This window comes from Peromyscus leucopus, chromosome 12 (genome assembly GCF_004664715.2).
Source record: "Peromyscus leucopus breed LL Stock chromosome 12, UCI_PerLeu_2.1, whole genome shotgun sequence".
NCBI lineage: Eukaryota > Metazoa > Chordata > Mammalia > Rodentia > Cricetidae > Peromyscus > Peromyscus leucopus.
The window spans coordinates 39,955,377-39,973,966 of record NC_051073.1 but is presented as its reverse complement, the minus strand read 5'-3'; the positions used below and the strand labels follow the sequence as shown (position 1 = coordinate 39,973,966).

At 42.6% G+C, this 18,590-nt stretch overlaps 1 protein-coding gene across 3 annotated transcripts in view; it reads right to left on the bottom strand.

Annotated features, from left to right (window-relative positions):
* Positions 1–18,590, bottom strand: part of Cmss1 (cms1 ribosomal small subunit homolog) — a 315,309-nt gene that overhangs the window by 45,442 nt on the left and 251,277 nt on the right. The window contains exon 1 of one of the 3 annotated variants that reach the window (XM_028867533.2): positions 10,322–10,462. The exons of the other annotated variants lie outside the window; for them this stretch is intronic. The gene's annotated coding sequence lies outside the window, so the exon portion shown is untranslated. Of the gene's footprint in view, positions 1–10,321; positions 10,463–18,590 lie in introns of those variants that run through there. 3 annotated transcript variants of the gene reach the window in all.

Here is an 18,590-nt window from a genome sequence, read left to right as displayed (position 1 = left end):
CATAAAGTAGGATGTCACAGCAACAATCTATTATTACATGGAAGTGGTAGGAATATGATTGGGCAAGACCTGAAGGCACAAGCAAGTTACATAAGAAGTTGCCCAAATGCCTATGGTTTCAACTCTTTTTACAATGCCATCTGCTGCCAAGCATCCACCTACAGCCTCATGGGTTGTGCCCTATGATCAGTTGACTGAGGAAGAGAAGACTAGAGAAGTGGGCGGCAGCAGATTACAACCACTTTCTGGGGCAGCCCCGAAAGACACTGGTAAAGGGAAATCTTCACAGTGGGCAGAACTTCTGGCACTTCATAGTCGTAAGTTTTCCTTGGAAGGAGAAATGGCCAGATGTGCAATTGTTCACTGATTCATGGGCTTTAGCCAATGGATTGGCTGGCTAGTCAGGGGCTTGGAAAGAGCATGATTGAAAAATTGGTGAGAAAGACATGAAGAAGTATGTGGATAGATCTCTCCAAGCGGGTGAAAGATGTGAAGATGCCTGTATCCCGTGTAAATGCTCATCTAAAGGTGACTTCAGCTGAGGAGGAGTTCAATCATCAAGTAGATAGGATGACCCATTCTGTGGACAGTCAGTCTCTTTTCCCAGCCATCCCTGTCTTTACCCAATGGGCCTATGAACCAAGTGACCATGCTGGTAGAGATGAAGGTTAACATGGGTTCAACAACATGGACTTCCAGTCTCTAGAGCTGATCTGGCTGCAGCTGCTGCTGAATGCCAGATCTGCCAACAGCAGAGACCAACACTGAGCCCCAGATACGGCTCCCCAGTCAGCAACCTGGTGGCAGGCTGACAACATTTAACCAGTTCCTCTGTGGAAAGAACAATGGTTTGTCCTTATTGGAGTGGATACTTATTCTGGTTATGATTTTCTTTTTCTGCACATAATGCTTCTGTCAAAACTACCATAATATTTATAGAATGCCTTATCTATCAGGATGGAATTCCACACAGTATTGTTTCTGTACAAGGAACTCACTTCACAGCCAAATAAGCGCGACGGTGGGCCCACAATCATGGAATCCACGAGCCTTACCAGGTTCCCCACCACCCTGAAGCAGTCTGCACGCTATAAAGACGGAACAGCCTTTTGAAGACACAGTTACAGTGCCAATTAGGTGGCAGCAGCATGGAGAGCTGCGGCAGGATTCTCTAGAAGACTGTATATGCTTTGAATCAACATCCAGTATATGGCACTGTTTCTCCCATAGCCAGGGCCCATGGGACCAGGAATCAAGGGCGTGGAGAGGGAATAGTTTCATCCCTAGTGACCCACTAGGAAAATCTTTGCTTCCTGCTCCTGTAACTTTAAGTTACGGAACTTCTGCTGGCCTAGAAATTTTGGTTCCAGAGAGGGGAGCACTCCTGTCAGGAGCCACAACAAACATTTCTTTGAACTAGAGGCTCAGCCTTGGCCACTTTGGGCTTCTGATGCCCTATGTCAACAGGCTGTAAGGCAGGAGTCACAGTGTTAGGAGGGGTGACTGATCTGGACTGTGAAGAGGAAATTGGATGGCTTCTCCACAGTGGAGGTAAGAAGGATTATGTCTGTTGTGCAGGAGATACTTTAGGGCATCTCTTGGTGCCACCATGTCCTGTGATTAAAGTCAACAGGATACTAGATAATCTAATCCAGGCAGGATGACAAAGGGCCCAGACCCTTCAGGAATGAAGGTATGGGTCACTCCTCCAGGAAAAGATCCAAGACCTGTTGAGGTGCTTGCTGAAAGTGGAGGAAATACACAGTGGGTAGTAGAAGAAGGTAGTTGTAAATACCAGCTATGGTCACATGACCAGTTGTAGAACTGAGGATTAGAATTGACATGAATGTTTCTGCTATATTTAGTTAAGAATGTATTTGTAAAGATATTTGTGTTTTCATTCCTCAATTTCTTTATTATATAATATAACATCAATTAAGAGAATACCAGTGGTTATCATATTTAAGTTTTAAAATATCAAAAAAATGTGCTTGAAGGGACATTGCCACCTATTCTAAAACTTACAATGCATTTGCAATTGTACACAGAATAGTTACACTATGTGTATTTATGACCCAGTTAACTAACTTTGCAATTGTATGTGGGATAGTTATATCATGTTAGGTGTAACTTTTACCTGGGTATTGTTTTCAACTGGAAATTAAGCATGACATAAGGAGATATGATTGCGTGTCAAGTTGTCAAGGCGTGGACTTGTGATGGCTATTCTTGGCTGTCAACTTGACTACATCTGGAATTAACTAAAACCCAAACAACTGGGCACACCTATGAGGGATTTTTCTCAATTAAATAATCTGAAGTGGGAAGACTCATTTTTAGTCTGGATCTTTTGAGGTGTGAAATCCACCTTTAATCTGCACCGTACCTTCTGGTGGTCTAGGACATGGGAGAAGGAAGTCTTTGCTCTTTGCCTGATTGCCCTCTCTCTGGCAAGTTCATTCCTTCACTGGCACTAGAGCATACTTGTTTGGGAATCCGGTGTATACTCAAGACCAGCTGAGATATCCAGACTCATGGACTCAACTACCACTGAGTTTTCTGACTTTCTGTTGATAGACAACCATCACTGGTCTAGCTGGACCACATCCCATAAGCCACTCTGAAAATTCTCTCTCTCTTCATTCTGTAAGTTCAGTCCGTTTAGGGAACCCTGACGAATACGCTCACCTTGTAAGACTTTTATTTCTCCTACCTTATAAAACCTTATTCAAATGGTCTAATCCTCTCACCCTGTATTGCTTTCCTCCATTTCCTTTGTGCTGATTCTTTGAAAAACTAGCCCATGGCAAAAGACTGTGAGATAGGACCCTAGCCAGTGTGGGGAAAGACTCAGTCATCACTACCTGCCTTAGACTAATTAGCAAGAGCACTTGCAGTCCCAGGGCTTGCCAGCTGGGTTGGGTCTCTCTGCACACTGTTTGAAAAAATCATTGCTTTGCTGAGCTGCTTCCACTCTGTGTACTCCTTCGTACAACAGTGGGATCGTCATTCCTAGGAGGAGCTACACGTTTCCCATGACTTGGCTTGTTGCTGGGTAGTCTTTGGACTTTTTTTGGGGCTCACCAACCAACTCCCAAATAAATCACACATGGATTCTTATTCTTAATTATGAATGCCTGACCTTAGTTGGCTTAGTTTCTAGCCAGTTTTTCTTATCTTATCCTGTCTACCATTTGCCTCTGGGCTTTTCCTATTCTCTTACTTCTGTAAATCTTTCTCTTACTCTGTGGCTTGCTGTATAGATTGGTGGCTGACCCCTGAAGTCCTCTTCCTTCTCTGGCTACTTTTCTTTCCTTCTCATCACTCCTTCATCTGTTTTCTTCTTTCTCTTCCTAGATTTCTTCTTCTGCATATTCTCTCTGCCTGCCAGCCCCACCGATCTCTCTCTCCTGCCTTGCTATTGGCCGTTCAGTTCTTTATTAGACTAGTTAGGTGTTTTAGACAGGTAAAGTAACACAGGTTCATAGTGTTAAACAAATGCAACATTAACAAAAGTAACACACCTTAAAATAATATTCTACAACATTGGCTTCCACTTATCCCTTCATTTTTTACTCTCTGATCTGTGCCCTAAAGTGTTCCAGTCACATTAACCTCCTCTGTTACCTTAGGATCTTACAGTTCTGTCTGGAAGGATCTCTCTTCTTAGCTTTTATATAACACTAGTCTTATAAATGTTCCTTCTTCAGAAAGGTCCCAGGCAACTGAAGCAGGCATGTCCCTTCCTTGACTTTCTCTTTTATCATTGCACTATTACTAATTGTAATTATCTAATTACTGGTTACTTTTTATTTTTTGAGATAAAGTCTCTGGTAGCCCAGTCTGGTCTTGAACTTGCTATGCAGCTGAGGATGACCTTGAACTCCTCCTCCTGAATGCTGGGATTAGAGCATATAACCACACCCAGTGTATATGTTATTCAGAGTTTACCCCAAGGCCTCTTGCAATGTTAAATAAGCACTCTACCAACTGAACTATAGTTCACAGCCCAGTTACTTTATTACAGTTCTCTTACAGATTTCAAATTCCAAAATGGCAAGGATGGATACTGTCTACTTAAAACATATTTTTACTGCTTAGGACAATGTCTAAACACAATGAATAACCATTGAATAGATGATGAATATAATTGCAAATAATAAATTTAGAAGACAAAAGAGCATCTTTTTATTGTGTTTTGACTACCACAAATACTATTACACTACTGTAAACCTTGCATTTCTATGAGAGTTTGTTCATGGATTCATTTTAACTAGGACCACCCTGACTGACTTGTGAGCCTGAGAGAATGGAGACCTAACGTATGGCTACAATTAGAGCATTTCAAAAGGACTGTTTTAAAAGACCAGGTTTGGCACACAATACGTTTTGAATGGGGATGGGGCAGTGCTTTCTTATTTAAAGACATTTGTGGTTGAAGGCAAAGTTGCTATTATGTGTGTGGCTTGGTGTGCCTGAACTGGGGGAAAATTATAAAGAACCTTCAAGTCCAGCACCAGAACACCAAGACCGGGAGCACAATGGGCTCCTGGGAGTCCTGTGAGGTCGCTCTAAGGGAACACCCTTGTTGTTCTGCCATGTGGCTCGGCCGTGGGCTGCCCTCTCGTGCAGCTGCCTGTAAGCTCTGTGGCACCCGGATGCCAGGTCTGCCTCTCAATCCTGCCCAGTGGCTAAAACGGAAGATTTTGGTTTGGGCCCAGTGAAACCAAACCTGGCAGGGCTACCAGGAATCCAGCCACCAGGTCTAGAATCCTGCGGGTGTTCACTGGAGGACTCGTGCTGATGAAAAACAGCCTGTCTCCAGCCACCTCATGTGCTCAGTCCCCTTGACTGCCTCAGTCGGTGTACATCATTTATTAAGTTCCCCATTTTTCAGCTGCTTCTTGGAATCAGGCCACGGTTCAAACTACCTGGAGGAAAGCTATTGTCATCCCCAGCCAGAGTGTCCTTGTGGTGTTGAAATACCACACTTGTAATGAATGTCACTGGTCTTGGGACAGTCTCACCCAGTCCTTGTCCCCACGGGGGTTGGCCTCTAAGGCTTCAGCATCCTTCAGTAACTACAGATGGCTAATCAGGGGTTGCTGTGAAGAGGCTCTTACATTAAGTGTCTGTTTAAGGCCTCAAACACCGGACACCCAGTGGTATTAAAGATGGTTATACAAGTTTCATGAGTAAATCAAAAGGCTAGAATTAGATGAAGTCCAAGTTCCTTTTCAGGGGAAACATTCCAGAGTCCCAGAAACAATTCTTAGGGTTTCAATCTTATGCGGAGCCCCCATCCCAGATCCCTAACTTCCCGTGAAAATGCCTGTAGTGACTCTCCATTGTGTACACAGTACAGGAGACTTCAAGTATCTGAAAGAGCCTTAACCATCCAAGCCCGGACAGAGATCTACTTTACCTGCTCTGTGACCCTGTCCTTGAGGCAAAGGAGCAGTGCGTTATTGCTGAAGCCATCTACGATTCCCTGCCGGGTGTCTCTTCTCATACCATGTCCTCTGCCTACTTCCCAGGCAGAAACCTGTCGCTCTTCTCAGGGTGTCCAGTTTAAATATTTACACTCCATTTCATGAAGCTTCCCAGACCTCCACCTCTAAAAGGCTCAACCAGCATTATTCAGCTCCCATACTGAAAGGCACAGCCCCATTGAAACCTGGAATTGGCATGATTGCCCCTCTCACTAGATGGAGTTCACAATGGATGGAATAAATTTTTGACTTTGTAGTACCAATAACCGGCACAATTCCCGACAATGTGTTATGGGAAGTCAGTCAGTTTCTGGTAAGTGAATTAAACAGATGCTTACTGACATGCATAACTGTCTTTTCTGTCATCAGAGTCAATAGGGATTAAGGCAAGTGTCTTAGTTAGGGCTTCTATTGCTGTGAAGAGACACTATGACCATAGCATGTCTTACCTTAAAAACATAAGAGTTGAAAGACATTTAACTGGGTGGCTTACATTTTCAGAGGTTTAGTCCATTATCATCATGGTGCGGCATTGTGTGTAGGCAGACATGGTGCTGGAGGAGCTGAGAGTCCTACCTCTTGACCCACAGGCAACAAGAAGTAGTCTGAGGGTCACACTACAGCTGAGCAAAGCTTGAGCATAGGACCTCAAAGCCTGCACCCACAGTGACATACTTCCTCCAATAAGGCCACACCTACTCCAACAAGGCCACACCTCCTAATAGTGCCACTTCTTATGAGCTTCTGGGAGCCAATCACATTCAAACTACAGCAAGGTTTGATCTGAAAAAGTTTCAGCTGGCTCAATTCTTTATAAAATGTGTAATTAAGAAGGAAAATAAGATGAGCAAGAGATAACATTTTAAAAGGATGAGCGGAGAGAAAGACAATTCCCGTACTTTTGTATTGACATGCTGGTTCACTTTGCACTGCGGCTGGAATCGTGTCCCCCGCCCCTCTAATCTTCAAAGGACCAAGGCCCATTGAAGGGCATGGTGCAGACGTGAAAGAACAGTGTGGTTACACAAACGAACGAGGCTGTGGAGGGAGGGCGGCTCTGCCCGCGGAGGAGCATTGCGTAAGACGCTGAGATAGGTCACCGGAGGAACGTCTCAGCGCTGACGCGGCTGCCACCTGCTATCTCGGCATTCTAGAAGCACATGGAGAAATTGCCCCTAGGAGCCTGAGAGTGCAGATTACTGGCAACAACAATTTTCAGAGGTCAAGTACACATCTTGCAACACACACACACACACTCACACACACACACACACACACACACACACACACACACAAAAAACAAAAAAAACCAAAAAAACCAAAAAACAAAACCCATCCCCCCAAAGAAACCCCGAAACCAACCAACCAACCAACCAACCAAAAAACAAAAAAACAAGAACTTAGCCTTCAGAAAAATGTGAAGCCTAAAATATTTATCATTCCATAACACTGCCTCAGGTACATTTTGAAGGATCAGAGTCTTGCTTATTCTAGCAGATTTTTTTTTCTTGGTAATACTTTCCTACTGTGTGGATTGCCCACACTTTTATTTTTACATTTGTCTTTGATCCTACCCTTACAGAACAATAAGAAGAGGGTCATAAATGAAATTTCAACCTGTAATTTTTGCTGGTAATAAACTGTCTGCTAGAAATGTTTAAAATAGTATAGTTTTCTCACTCCTCATTTTATAGGTCACTGCGATGCTGTTCAACAACCACCTTTGATCAGTGCCAGGGATTGAACCCAGACCCTCGAACGTAGGGAACAAGTGCTACAACCCTGTGTCACATGCTCTGTCCTGACAAGTGACTCAAAGCTCTCTAGCCCTGGAGTTGCTACCTCATCATCTGTTTACCCATAGAAGCATTCTGTGATGCTCCATCATTCTTCATTTGCACTGACTGCTGGGGGCCAGGAGGGAGCAATCTGTACTCCAGGAACTCCCCTCTTGGTCTGGCAAAGATAAGTATGCTGGCAAGTGCACTACCTTGGGATTGAGGGAAACATGATTAGGTTTTGGGAGAACAGCAGAGGACACATAATTACCCTGGAATGCAGAGGGGCCAATGGGAAAGATGAGATCTAGGATATGAATTAAGAAAAATTAAGCATTAGTGGGATGTGCAAGAACTGTCTCTAGTGTCCTGTGATCAGAACCCACTTTTCACAATTCACTGAAAGAAAAAAGATGGAGAAAATACTAGTTTAAAGCTCATTGTACCAGAACCAGCTCTAGACCTTTGTACAAGTCTAGCAAAAAAAGCAGAGGGAGGCTTTCATGAGTGACTTTAAATCATTGAGTCACAGACTTGCAAAGTATCGGTACTAAATGGAACTACGGTAGCATCAGTTTCAGTGCCAAACTACCGCAGAAAAGGAGACAAGCACAGAGAGTTAATGAAGAAATCACCCGGAGACTAGAAATACTTTGTCCTGGACTCTTGCTTCCTGGGGCTGACTGGTCACTGCGAGTAGAGACTCTGTTCTGCTGTGTACGCGGGAGTGCCCAGTCCCTTTGCATATCCATGTGCAAATTTTCATTTTGTTTTCAGCAGCTACCGTGACAAGGAGGCTACAAGAAGGTCTTGGAGTCCCTGTCATTAGTCTCAGGTTTTGAAACAGAATTAACGGACACATACAATTTCATGTTTACGAATGAGACAGGGATTTAGGATTATCACATTTTAGAAGGTATACAAGAAGTGACAACTGTTGGTGCTTGGATAGAAGCTCAGCTGATACTGTACAGGTGGGATGAGGAGCAATAAAACCATGAATGGTGACTGAGTCACAAGTGACTTATACAGCTGGAGCCTGGTTATAATTTTAAGTAAAAAAAGTGTCTTTCTTCAGCTCTTTGTACAGGGAGAATCACTACTGAACCTGTTCTGCATGCACTAGTGAGTGGCAATAAGTATAATTCTACCTGTGTGCAACCATCATCACGATGAGTCTCCAGGACTTTGTGATCATTTGGAGTGAGATTCTGTTCTAATGGGACAACTCTCCACACTTCTTGCTCCACTCCAGAGTCCTTAGTCACCCCATTTTACTTTCTGTTTCTGTCAATCTGACAATTCTAGATAACTCACAAAAGTACCATCCTAGCAGCATTTGTGGATTTGAACCTAGCTTATTTCACTGGAGATAAAGTCTCCATGGCTCATCTGGGTTGTAGCCTGGATTGAACTCTCTTTCATTAAGCTGGAGTAATTCTGTATTGCATACACCTACAACATTGTACTTACCTAGTCACCTAGGGAACACTCGGATTGTATCTGCCTTTTGGATAAAAAAATGTACTCTATTTAATCTAATATGTCAAAGTTTTGTAACTTCAACATATAATTAGTATAAAAATCATTGAGATATTTTATGTTTGCTAATTTGTTGAAGTTCACTAGACATTTCACAATTATAGACATTTCACAATTATAGTATACCTCAATTTGAACTAGACATGATAATTAAATGCATCCCATAATCATAGACTAAAAGGTATTTTAAAGAATATCAATAAGGCTTTTGAGACGACTTGGATGGGATTAATGGATCAGAAATAAATCAGTGTTACTTTACTGATTTTGATTGTTGTGCCGTGATTATACAAATCAATGCAGGAAACAACACACACATGCAAACCCCACAGAGGTGAGAGGAGATGCAACATAAACTGTTAAAAAGTAGAGAATTACTGTATCTTATACACGCGGCACATACTTCCTGTGAGCCTGAACTTACTTCAGTGCTAGTAATCAAAAGTAAAGAGGACAGAGCTGGTGAGAGGGCTCGGGGGAAAACCATTTAATTTGATTCTTCAGACCTACACGGCAGAAGGAGAAATGGTTTCTCACAAGTTGTCCTCTGACCTACAACCCCCCCCCCAGCCCTAAAAACAAAACGAAACAAAGAATATGGTTTCTTTGGAGGGATTCACATCCAACTCTGAATTTCCAGTGGAGTGTCCATCATGTGTAAGACACAGGCAGTCACTTAATGATTGCTGTCTTTGACCTTCTCATCTGAGCATTAGAAACGAGGCTCAATTAAAAGGAGGCCACAAGGATTAAATAAGATCACACACAAGCTGAATCTGAGGCAGCTGGCAGGCACGTGCGGTAGCGGATCTGGTATCTGAATGGTGCTGCAAAGAGTGTTTGCCAAATCAATGAACAAACCCCTCCATCTCACTCCCCCACCCGTATAAGTGATACCAAGAGAAAACTAAATTGAGCCTTTTAATTTTAGAACTCTAAAATACAAAGTTCCAGTAACCCCTGAATAATATATGACAATAAAAATCTATTATACATTTGGGTGTTGGGTGTTGCTGCAGCATTTTCTTAGCAATTTGCCCTCCAGTCCTCTGTAACACTAAATGGAATGGGCAGGCATTCAAATTAAAGAGCAACACAGCGTTAATAATGTGAGTGTCTGCGTACAGTGCCTTGGGTTATGGCTGTCAAATAAGGGGTCATGGCTTCGTTACTCAAATCTCAAACGAAGCCTACATCAGTTCACAGCTGCAGGACACAAAATGAGGGGCAACCTACTGTCTGTCTAGGTATCTGCTCCTAGTAGGCCAGCACTGCTGGTTATGGCTCACAGTAGGTTTCAGGCAGCAACATGGCAGAGAAGAGGACCTAGGCCATGCCCAGCCGTTTCTCCCCACATCCAGGATGTGCACATGAATCTGAAATGACCCAGGAGGAGGTTTCAGAGATGCTTGCCAATGAGTGGTGTCTTCTAATCTGGAGAGCAGCTGTTGGTTACAGGCATGCAAATACACAAACACCGGAACACGCAGACACTCTGAGAGCCTATACCTGCCTCTCCTCGTGTGCTGTGGGCAGAGGAGTTCTGGCCTTAGGGTCACCTAATCTTGCAGCCCAGTTTGGGTAGACCCTTTCTTCAGTGGAGACGGGCAAAGCTGCGGGGTGAGCGTTTCGGCAAGGTCGCCTGTCTTCGGAGTATGAAGGACGTTGCCCAGCAAGGAAAGAAGGTTATATTTAGTGTTTGGGCCCAGTTGGTGCTGGGCTCTCTGCTGCATCCCCTCTGCAGAACTGTCACTGGTCCCTCTTTGCCAACTCTCAGTGACTTTGAAGCCCCTAAAACGAGGACTGAGAGGGTTCCCAAAAAGAAAAGAAAACGCTGTTGGGTGCTCAGGTTCCACTACTGGATTCTGACAGGGATCAGAAGAGAGATCTGCCAGGAGTGACCCAACAAAGGCACCTGCATGGTAAGCTAAGTGTCCTTGTCCTGACTGAGCAGGGCACTGGGATGTTTCTGTGTTAGCCAGCAGCTGGGAACGGCCATGCTCTCCAGAAGCAAGATCCCTGGGAAATTACGCAAGGGGGAGGGAGGAAGTCTCAGGTATGATTCAGAGCTTATGTAGGATGTTTTCCAGTCTAAAATAGGTAAGAGCCCGTTGCAAAATTGAGGTCCTATTCTGACAGTGTGCTTTGTTACATTGTAGGCAATGAAAGAAAATTAAAAGGAAATGTTAAATTATTATCCTCTTAAGAGTAAGAAAAATGGTCAAAAGTAAAAAGAGAGGTTTGAGTATGTGACTTTTCTTGTTAGTGGTCGGATTTTGTAAATACAAATGATCAACATACAGTTTCAGATCATCGTGTGATGAAAATGGAGGAGCATACTGGAGTTGCTGGGTCAGAGAAGGAATTCCCCTTTCATGAGAGATGGTAGACGAGATCGGCATCTCCAGATGATGACTAGAATGCATTCTTTTTACTGTATTTATATTTATTTCTGTGATGTTAGGATTTGAATGGGGGGGCCAGAGAACAGAGCAGGTTTTGGAAATTAAGTTTTCAAAAGTCTCAAGCAATGCTAATTATGGACTTGTACTGCAGCTCACTATTCTGAGGCTGACTGGATATCCACAGGTACATCACACATCAGTATAAAGGAGAAGGGACTCCAGGCTGCTGGAGAGAATACTGTGGCAGCTCAGCTCCCTGTGCTCAACGGGAGCATAATTTAAGGTGTTGGATGGCTAGGAAATTTCGGATATGGAACAGAAGCTCATCTAACAGAGGCATGTGCGTACTTAAGAGGCCTGAGTCTTATTTATGCATTCTCTTTTCATAGTGTGACCAGTGATCACATCTTTTAAAAAAGTGTCAGGCACCTTGCTCACCCTTGGCAGAGGGGAGGGGCTGGGTCCTATGGGTCCTACCTCAGCTGACTGTACCAGGCTTTGCTGTCCCCCAGGGAAGAACTTACCCTTTTGGAGGAGGGGAGGAGGGGTGGGTGGGGGAGCAGTTAAGCAGGGGTGGGGTTAGCAGGAGTAGGGATGAGAGGGGGATCTGTGGTGGTATGTAAAAATGAATAAAAAATTTTTTAATTAAGAACAAGTGTCAGGAAATATTAGAACAGGCACAATGCAGATATTGCCAAACTACACTCACATATCCATGGCATGAGGGTTGCATTAAGGAGGATATGCACAGGGTGTTAATCATGGCGATGCTCCAATTGTGCAGATAAAATGCCTTTCTTACGATGACACAGTCCTATTTGTCAACTCCTTAAAAACAAATAGTCCAAGTAACTAGTTCTTTTTGTAGTTACCAGTTGTCACTTTTGAAACGCTCCTCATGCTGAACTTTAAAACTCAGCATCAGCAACATGAGAGTTTTTTGTTACTGACATTTTCCAGAAGCATCGATAATTTTAAGGTGCTATTTCCATTTTCTAAAAAACAAATAATAAAACAAATATGTAGCATAATTAACACAGATCTCCTCTGAGTAGACTTTCCTGTGTAATTTCCCAAAATGATGTGGGGTTTGGGTTCTGATTATAGCCAATGCAAAACCACTCAAAAATGCTGGGGCAAAGAGAAGCACTGGTTAGGAAGAAAAGGACAGTGATTTATTCTCAGAATTTAGCATCTACCAAAGTTCATGTATAATTGTCTCTTTTTAAACTTTACTCAACTAGAATTTCAGTCAAGTACTAGCCTCAGGCAGAAGCACTGTAACTAGATATATTCTATCGTGGCTTCAAAATGATGATGTATTTGGAGAGACTGAGAATGTAACTTGCCAAGAGTTAGGCAGGTCCAAGGATGGGAAAATCCCCAAATAAATGAGCCTTTTATTCTTTCTTTCAGAACAGAGTTCATATTATTCTTTATTTTAGTCTAAAACAAAATTTCATTACCAAGGAAATATGCTTTATGTAGCATGATGCAATAAAATATTTTAAAATGTTTATTTTTCTTTAGTCTAGAATTATTGATGATAAGCATTTAGTAACACTGAACAAAGATAATGCTGTTTCATTAATGTTAGGGATAACACTTTCATAGTAAAGAGCTTGTAACATCAGTGGTTCATTCGTTCATTCGTTCGTTCATTCATTCATTCATTCATTCATTCATTCATTCACCATTTCAAATGCTTCTGCCCTAGGCCCCATGTGGATTATTAAGGGTGCAAGAGTCAAGGAAGCAAATGCTTTGAACAACTTTGTAGAAGGAATTTGTAGTGACTTCAATACTAGTATACTGTGCATATTGTTTACCAGGATTAAGTATTTTTGACTTAATTTCTGATTAAAAGGACTAGAAATGTTTACCTATTCTGAAAGGGTTATTCAATATCTCTAACATATGGAAACAAGAGACCATCTCAGCATTAAATAAGCTGGAATACACATTTTGCACAAACTTGAGGATCATGAAGAGATGTTCAAGTTTGGACCATGCAACAGATGCTGGACAAAAGGCTCACTTACTGATAACGTCTGCTGTTTTCAGAATGGGTCAGACAGGAAGTCCTTAAGGAACACTTTAGAGCCAAATCTGTACTACAACTTCTTAGACATCAGGACTTCCTAGGGAACGGATGCTCGCGATGTGTATGCCTGTGTGACGGTCAATCCCTGGGCCCGCACTGCACGAGTGGAGCTGCTGTGCTGCCCACGCTGGCTATGGAAACGTTACCGTATCACACTTACGGAATGCTCTGTCTTGTTCATAGCGCTCACATCTGAACCATTTGATCCCATGCAACAGGGGAGGGAGATATTATCACTTCTTGCTCAGCAGATCGCAAACTTGGATTTTGATATTTAGGGGGCTAGTCACATCATTCCATCAGCCTGATGTAGGTCCTCAGAGTCAATTTTTAAGTGAAAGATTAGAAAATTCTGAATTTCCCACATGAGTGCACATACCCTGTAGGTACCTACTGGTGGAAGATGGTATTGGTAAGCTGGAAACTGTGCCAAACAGGGAGAGATTCAACACCTATCACACCATCGTCCTTTCCTGTCTCCATTTTCTTTAGACCAGAGTTTCCCTGGCTTTTGAAAAGCCAGCTTCCTTTCTAAGGAGGCTACTACTTTTTCTGTGTACACCTTGGGTAACTAGGATGGTTAACTCTCAGCTCACCTCTTGTACTACTGTTTGGAATAAAATGTACTCTGATAAGAGTAAGAAATGAGCCGGGCGGTGGTGGCGCACGCCTTTAATCCCAGCACTTGGGAGGCAGAGGCAGGTGGATGGATCACTGTGAGTTCGAGGCCAGCCTGGTCTACAGAGTGAGTTCCAGGAAAAGCGCAAAGCTACACAGAGAAACCCTGTCTCGAAAAACCAAAAGAGTAAGAAATGTTACCACATCTTTCAGAATTGAAACAAAAATCTGACACTGCCTGGGACAGTGATAGCAGAGCATACATATTAGTTCCAGCCATGTGTGAAAGCAAATGGAGTTTAAACAGGTGGTTAGCACCCCCCCCCAGCAGTATAAAACACTGACACAGTAGACCAGACTCCCCTATTCTAGGTACTGCTTCTGGGGAAAGACAGACAGGTCCTTGTGGAGAAGCAATGTATCAGGGATAAGAAAAAACACCACAAGAAACCCAAACCCAAACCAAACCAAACCAAACCAACCCAAAATCTGTACATGAATGAGAAAGTGCTAAGTATACCAGACTGCATTGTGTGTAGCTGAACAAAGCAGTCTGTATGTGGTTGTGGGTTTTTCTGATGATACTAGGGGTAAGCTCACTTGCTGCTGTACTAGTTACTTTTCTTGTCACAAAATACCCAGCAGAAGAAATCTAAGGGCAGTATTTATTTTGGCTCACAGTTTAAGAAGGGATCAGTCCATCATGGTGAGAAGGCATGGGAATGGGTCCTGAGGTCAGGCAGCAGAGAGATAAATAAATGCTCCTGGTCACCTGGCTCCCTCTTCTATTTTATGTTCAGTCTTGGAATCAAGTCCAGAAGATGGTGTGCTGTCTGCATTCAGGGCTGATTTCCCATCATACTGAAACCTCTACATTGCAGAAGGACATACCTTCAGACACACCACCACAGCTGCTAACTAACACAGAAGAGAACTGAGTGTATGGCACCACATACAGCCAGGACCATCTATTAGCTGTGACCAAGTAAAATCACAAGACTTCATCTCCCATGTTTCCTTTCTTCCATCTTTCTTTTTTGTACTCTTATTTAAAGTTTGCTGTATTTTTGGGGGATGTCTGGATGAATTTCGCTCATTTGTGGGTTGGAATGGAGATTCTGCATCATCAAGATGCATCTAGGGGTGTCCTGGCCACAAAACTGGAATCGGGAGATCATAGCAAAGTGGGTAAAGTGAAGCTGCTTCTGGGCTTCTCCTTCAAGCTGTTGCAGTTGGCCCAGGAAGGGAAAGAAACAGGGCAGCTGCCTGGGCGGCAGGTTCAGAGTGCCAGGTTGTGCCCGGGGACACCAGTGACACCAGCTGCTCATGTCGCTAGCCACATGAGGCTATTTTAAGAAACTTTGCATTTGATCAGGGAGCATGTGGGGTTAAGCCTTATGTTTTTCACTTTGGTTTTAGATCCTAAGCAGGTGCAGTTCAAAATTAAAAAAAAAACTCTTATTATCCTATTTTCTTACAACTAAGACATAAATAACTACATGTTGTGGGAGAGGCATGCAATAAAGATGCGACTTGTGGAGGCTTGGAGGGTCACGAGCTCCAAGCCATCCCGAGCAATGCAGGCAGACTATCTCAAGTTAAACAAACAAATGACCGAAACTGTTCTTTCAATGTAATTAACATCATTTAGGACTTGCTTTAAAGTATCCATCATTTCTATCATAATTTTTATTGGGATGGGTTTTAGTTATAATATTATAGAATAGATAAAGTTCTATAAACTTTCTATAAAATATATAAAATTATAGTGTATACAGAATTTATATATAAAATTTTACTTGAATTAGCATTTTGTATAAGTAATTGTGCTAAAGTCCAGTGAGATAATCCTCCATTCTATTTCTCATGCTTGGCATATTACTGTTGAGGACACCATAAGGACAAATGAGGCTGTGTGATAATACTGAACTGTGATTCATCATTTGAACTTTTACTGATGGAGACAGTTTATCCTCTGTGAATCTCACCACTCCCTAAAGGTGCAGAGTGTAAAGAAAAAGAGCAAGGCAAAGCAAAGCAAAGCAAAGCAAAGCAAAGCAAAACCTTTCAAAAATGTTTTAAGCCCATGATCTGCAAAAATTCTTCTTAACTTCAGGTTTTCCCATCTGCTGCAAGTGTCCCATATATGCATGCACCCAAGTCAGAGTTGTCTATTCCATCAGTTCAAAAAATACATTTGTGTTATTTAGGAGATTCAACTAAAAGGTGTGCTAGAATCTGATGCTTGGGTCCAACTCCAGAAAAGAAAGGAGGTAGGGTAATCAATGGGGTAGGCACATCCATGATTGGAGAATTTTCTGGGAGGCAGAACTCTCTCAGGAAATCCCAAAATGAGATATTTTAACAGAAAGCAAAAATATGACATGATGGAACTGCAGAGGTTTATTTCTGTAAAGGACTTATTCATAAGAAACCAGGCACGCTGTAACACTGTATACAAGCAGCCTTCTAGTTCAGGGAGACAAGTGGGTTGGGATTTGGTCAACCATCGATTTACTGAGCTTCCCTGTTCTTGACATTGGAGATCTAGGATGTGGTAACAAAGCTTGGTAAATGGTGTATGATGGCTGGCCCTGCATCTCTCTGACAATAACCCAAACCAAGGGTCAATGTTTATAGATGTTCCCTTGCTGTCTTTCATGTTAATGTTTACTAAAGGCAGGTATATGCTTAAACCAACAAAAGGAAGGCAATGTTTATGTAAAGTGTACAAATCCTCTGATTTTCCACTGCTCATATTTCTTGGCAGAGGAGGGGTGTAGGTATCACTCAACAGTTTGAAATGCAGAATCTCGGGCTCCACCCTAGAATCGAGTCTACATTTTGATACAACTTCTTTGTAAGTTAGCATTTGAAAAGCACATTACATCTGTGCTTTCCACTGATCTGTGGCATAGAAATTTTGTTGAGGTCCATTCATCATTGACTGTAATAAAAAATTATTCAGAATCAAGATCACAAGCCAAGATCCTGTAGTAAATAACACTACTGTAAACATTCCTATATGCTTACATCAATTTCTGGTCTATGTCATAGCAGATGAGCAAGTTTCCATACCAGCATAGGTTGATATGCAACACTCTGAATATCACTAAATGACATTAATTTTACTAAGTGATGCTCTCAGCCTAACTGACATCAACTATATTACATGATATTAATGGCCTGGGTGATGATGATGACTGCACTAAGTGGTATTAGGGGCCTGAGTGATACACGGTGATAGTATATTAAGCTATGTCAACAGCCTCACAACTGTTGAAGAAAAAACTCAAGAGACCAATGGTAGTCTGTGTACTTGGCCAAAATGATCTGCGTGCACAGCAGAGCCAGTCTCTGTAAGATGAGCGCGTGAGTCCAAAGAAAAGCCACACTTTGTAGGGAGCCCTTCTCCATAATTACACTTTTTAGAGTAGCAAAGTTTCACTATTGCTAAAGGCATTTTCTTTGGTGAGAGGTAGGGACATAAGATCGTCTATGGGTTGCACCAGTGAGGGAGGGTAAATGCTGTGGGTATGGCTCACTTGGGGTTCTTTATTTCTCTGAAGGGAGATAGGTGTGAAAGAAAAACTGGGTCTGACGGTTGTGTTATTTCGGGAACTAATCTCCCACCAAGAAAACACATGGGTTATTAAGGACTCCTGTCATGACTGTGTATATGGCCGTGGCAAGGGAGTCCAAGGAAAGGTTTTGGAGGTATGTTTTTGAGGTAGAGACTTCCAGGCTGGCCCAGAACATATGATCCTCCTGCCTCAGCCACCCGAGTGCTGGGACTACAGTCATGTACCACCCTGCCTGCTAGAAGGAAGTAAGTGTGTTTGTTGGGGCAGAGTAAGAATAGGGTAGCCATTTCCTTGTTCAATGGTACTTGAAGCTGATGTTTTCTAATCTAACAGCCAACCAGCATGTGACTGAGTAGCAATATTTATAACAGTTTTCTTTGTAATTGCCTCAAACTGGAAACAAACAGCCTTCCACAGGTGAATGAATAATCAAACCATAGAACAACTTCACAATGAATTATTCTGTAACACTAATAGTACAGCAGCATGGATGAACCTCAACTGCATTAGGCCAAGGGAAATAATTCAGACTCAGGAAGTCATATACCGAGTCAGCACAATTATAAGGCACTGCAGCAAATGAAAAGCTATAGGGACAGAGAGCAGATCAGTGATCTGCAGAGGAGTTTCTGTAAAGGGGCGAGAGGGTAGGTTTGGGAGAACTCCTGTAGTCTTGATGGTGGCATCTGTGACCATATGTTTTGATCACAATTCGTAGAATTGTACATTATCTGAAGGGCAAATCCTACTGCTGGCAAAGTGTATCTTAAACACCTGTATGACTGAATACTGAGAGCTTTCTGCCTCAAACTTCCAACATATATTCTGTTTTGGTCTTGCTACAATGGAGCTTTTGAACAGGTTTATTTTCATCTGAAGAGAAGTCAGGGGACTGGCGGGATGGTTTGGTGGTTTAGAATGCTCACTGCTCTCGCAGAAGATCAGGGCTCAAATCTCAGAACACACACGGCAGCTCACAATCAGCAGGAACTCTAATTCCATGGATCCAATACCTTTTCTGACCTCCACAGGCACTGCATCCATGTGATATACAGACATACATGAAG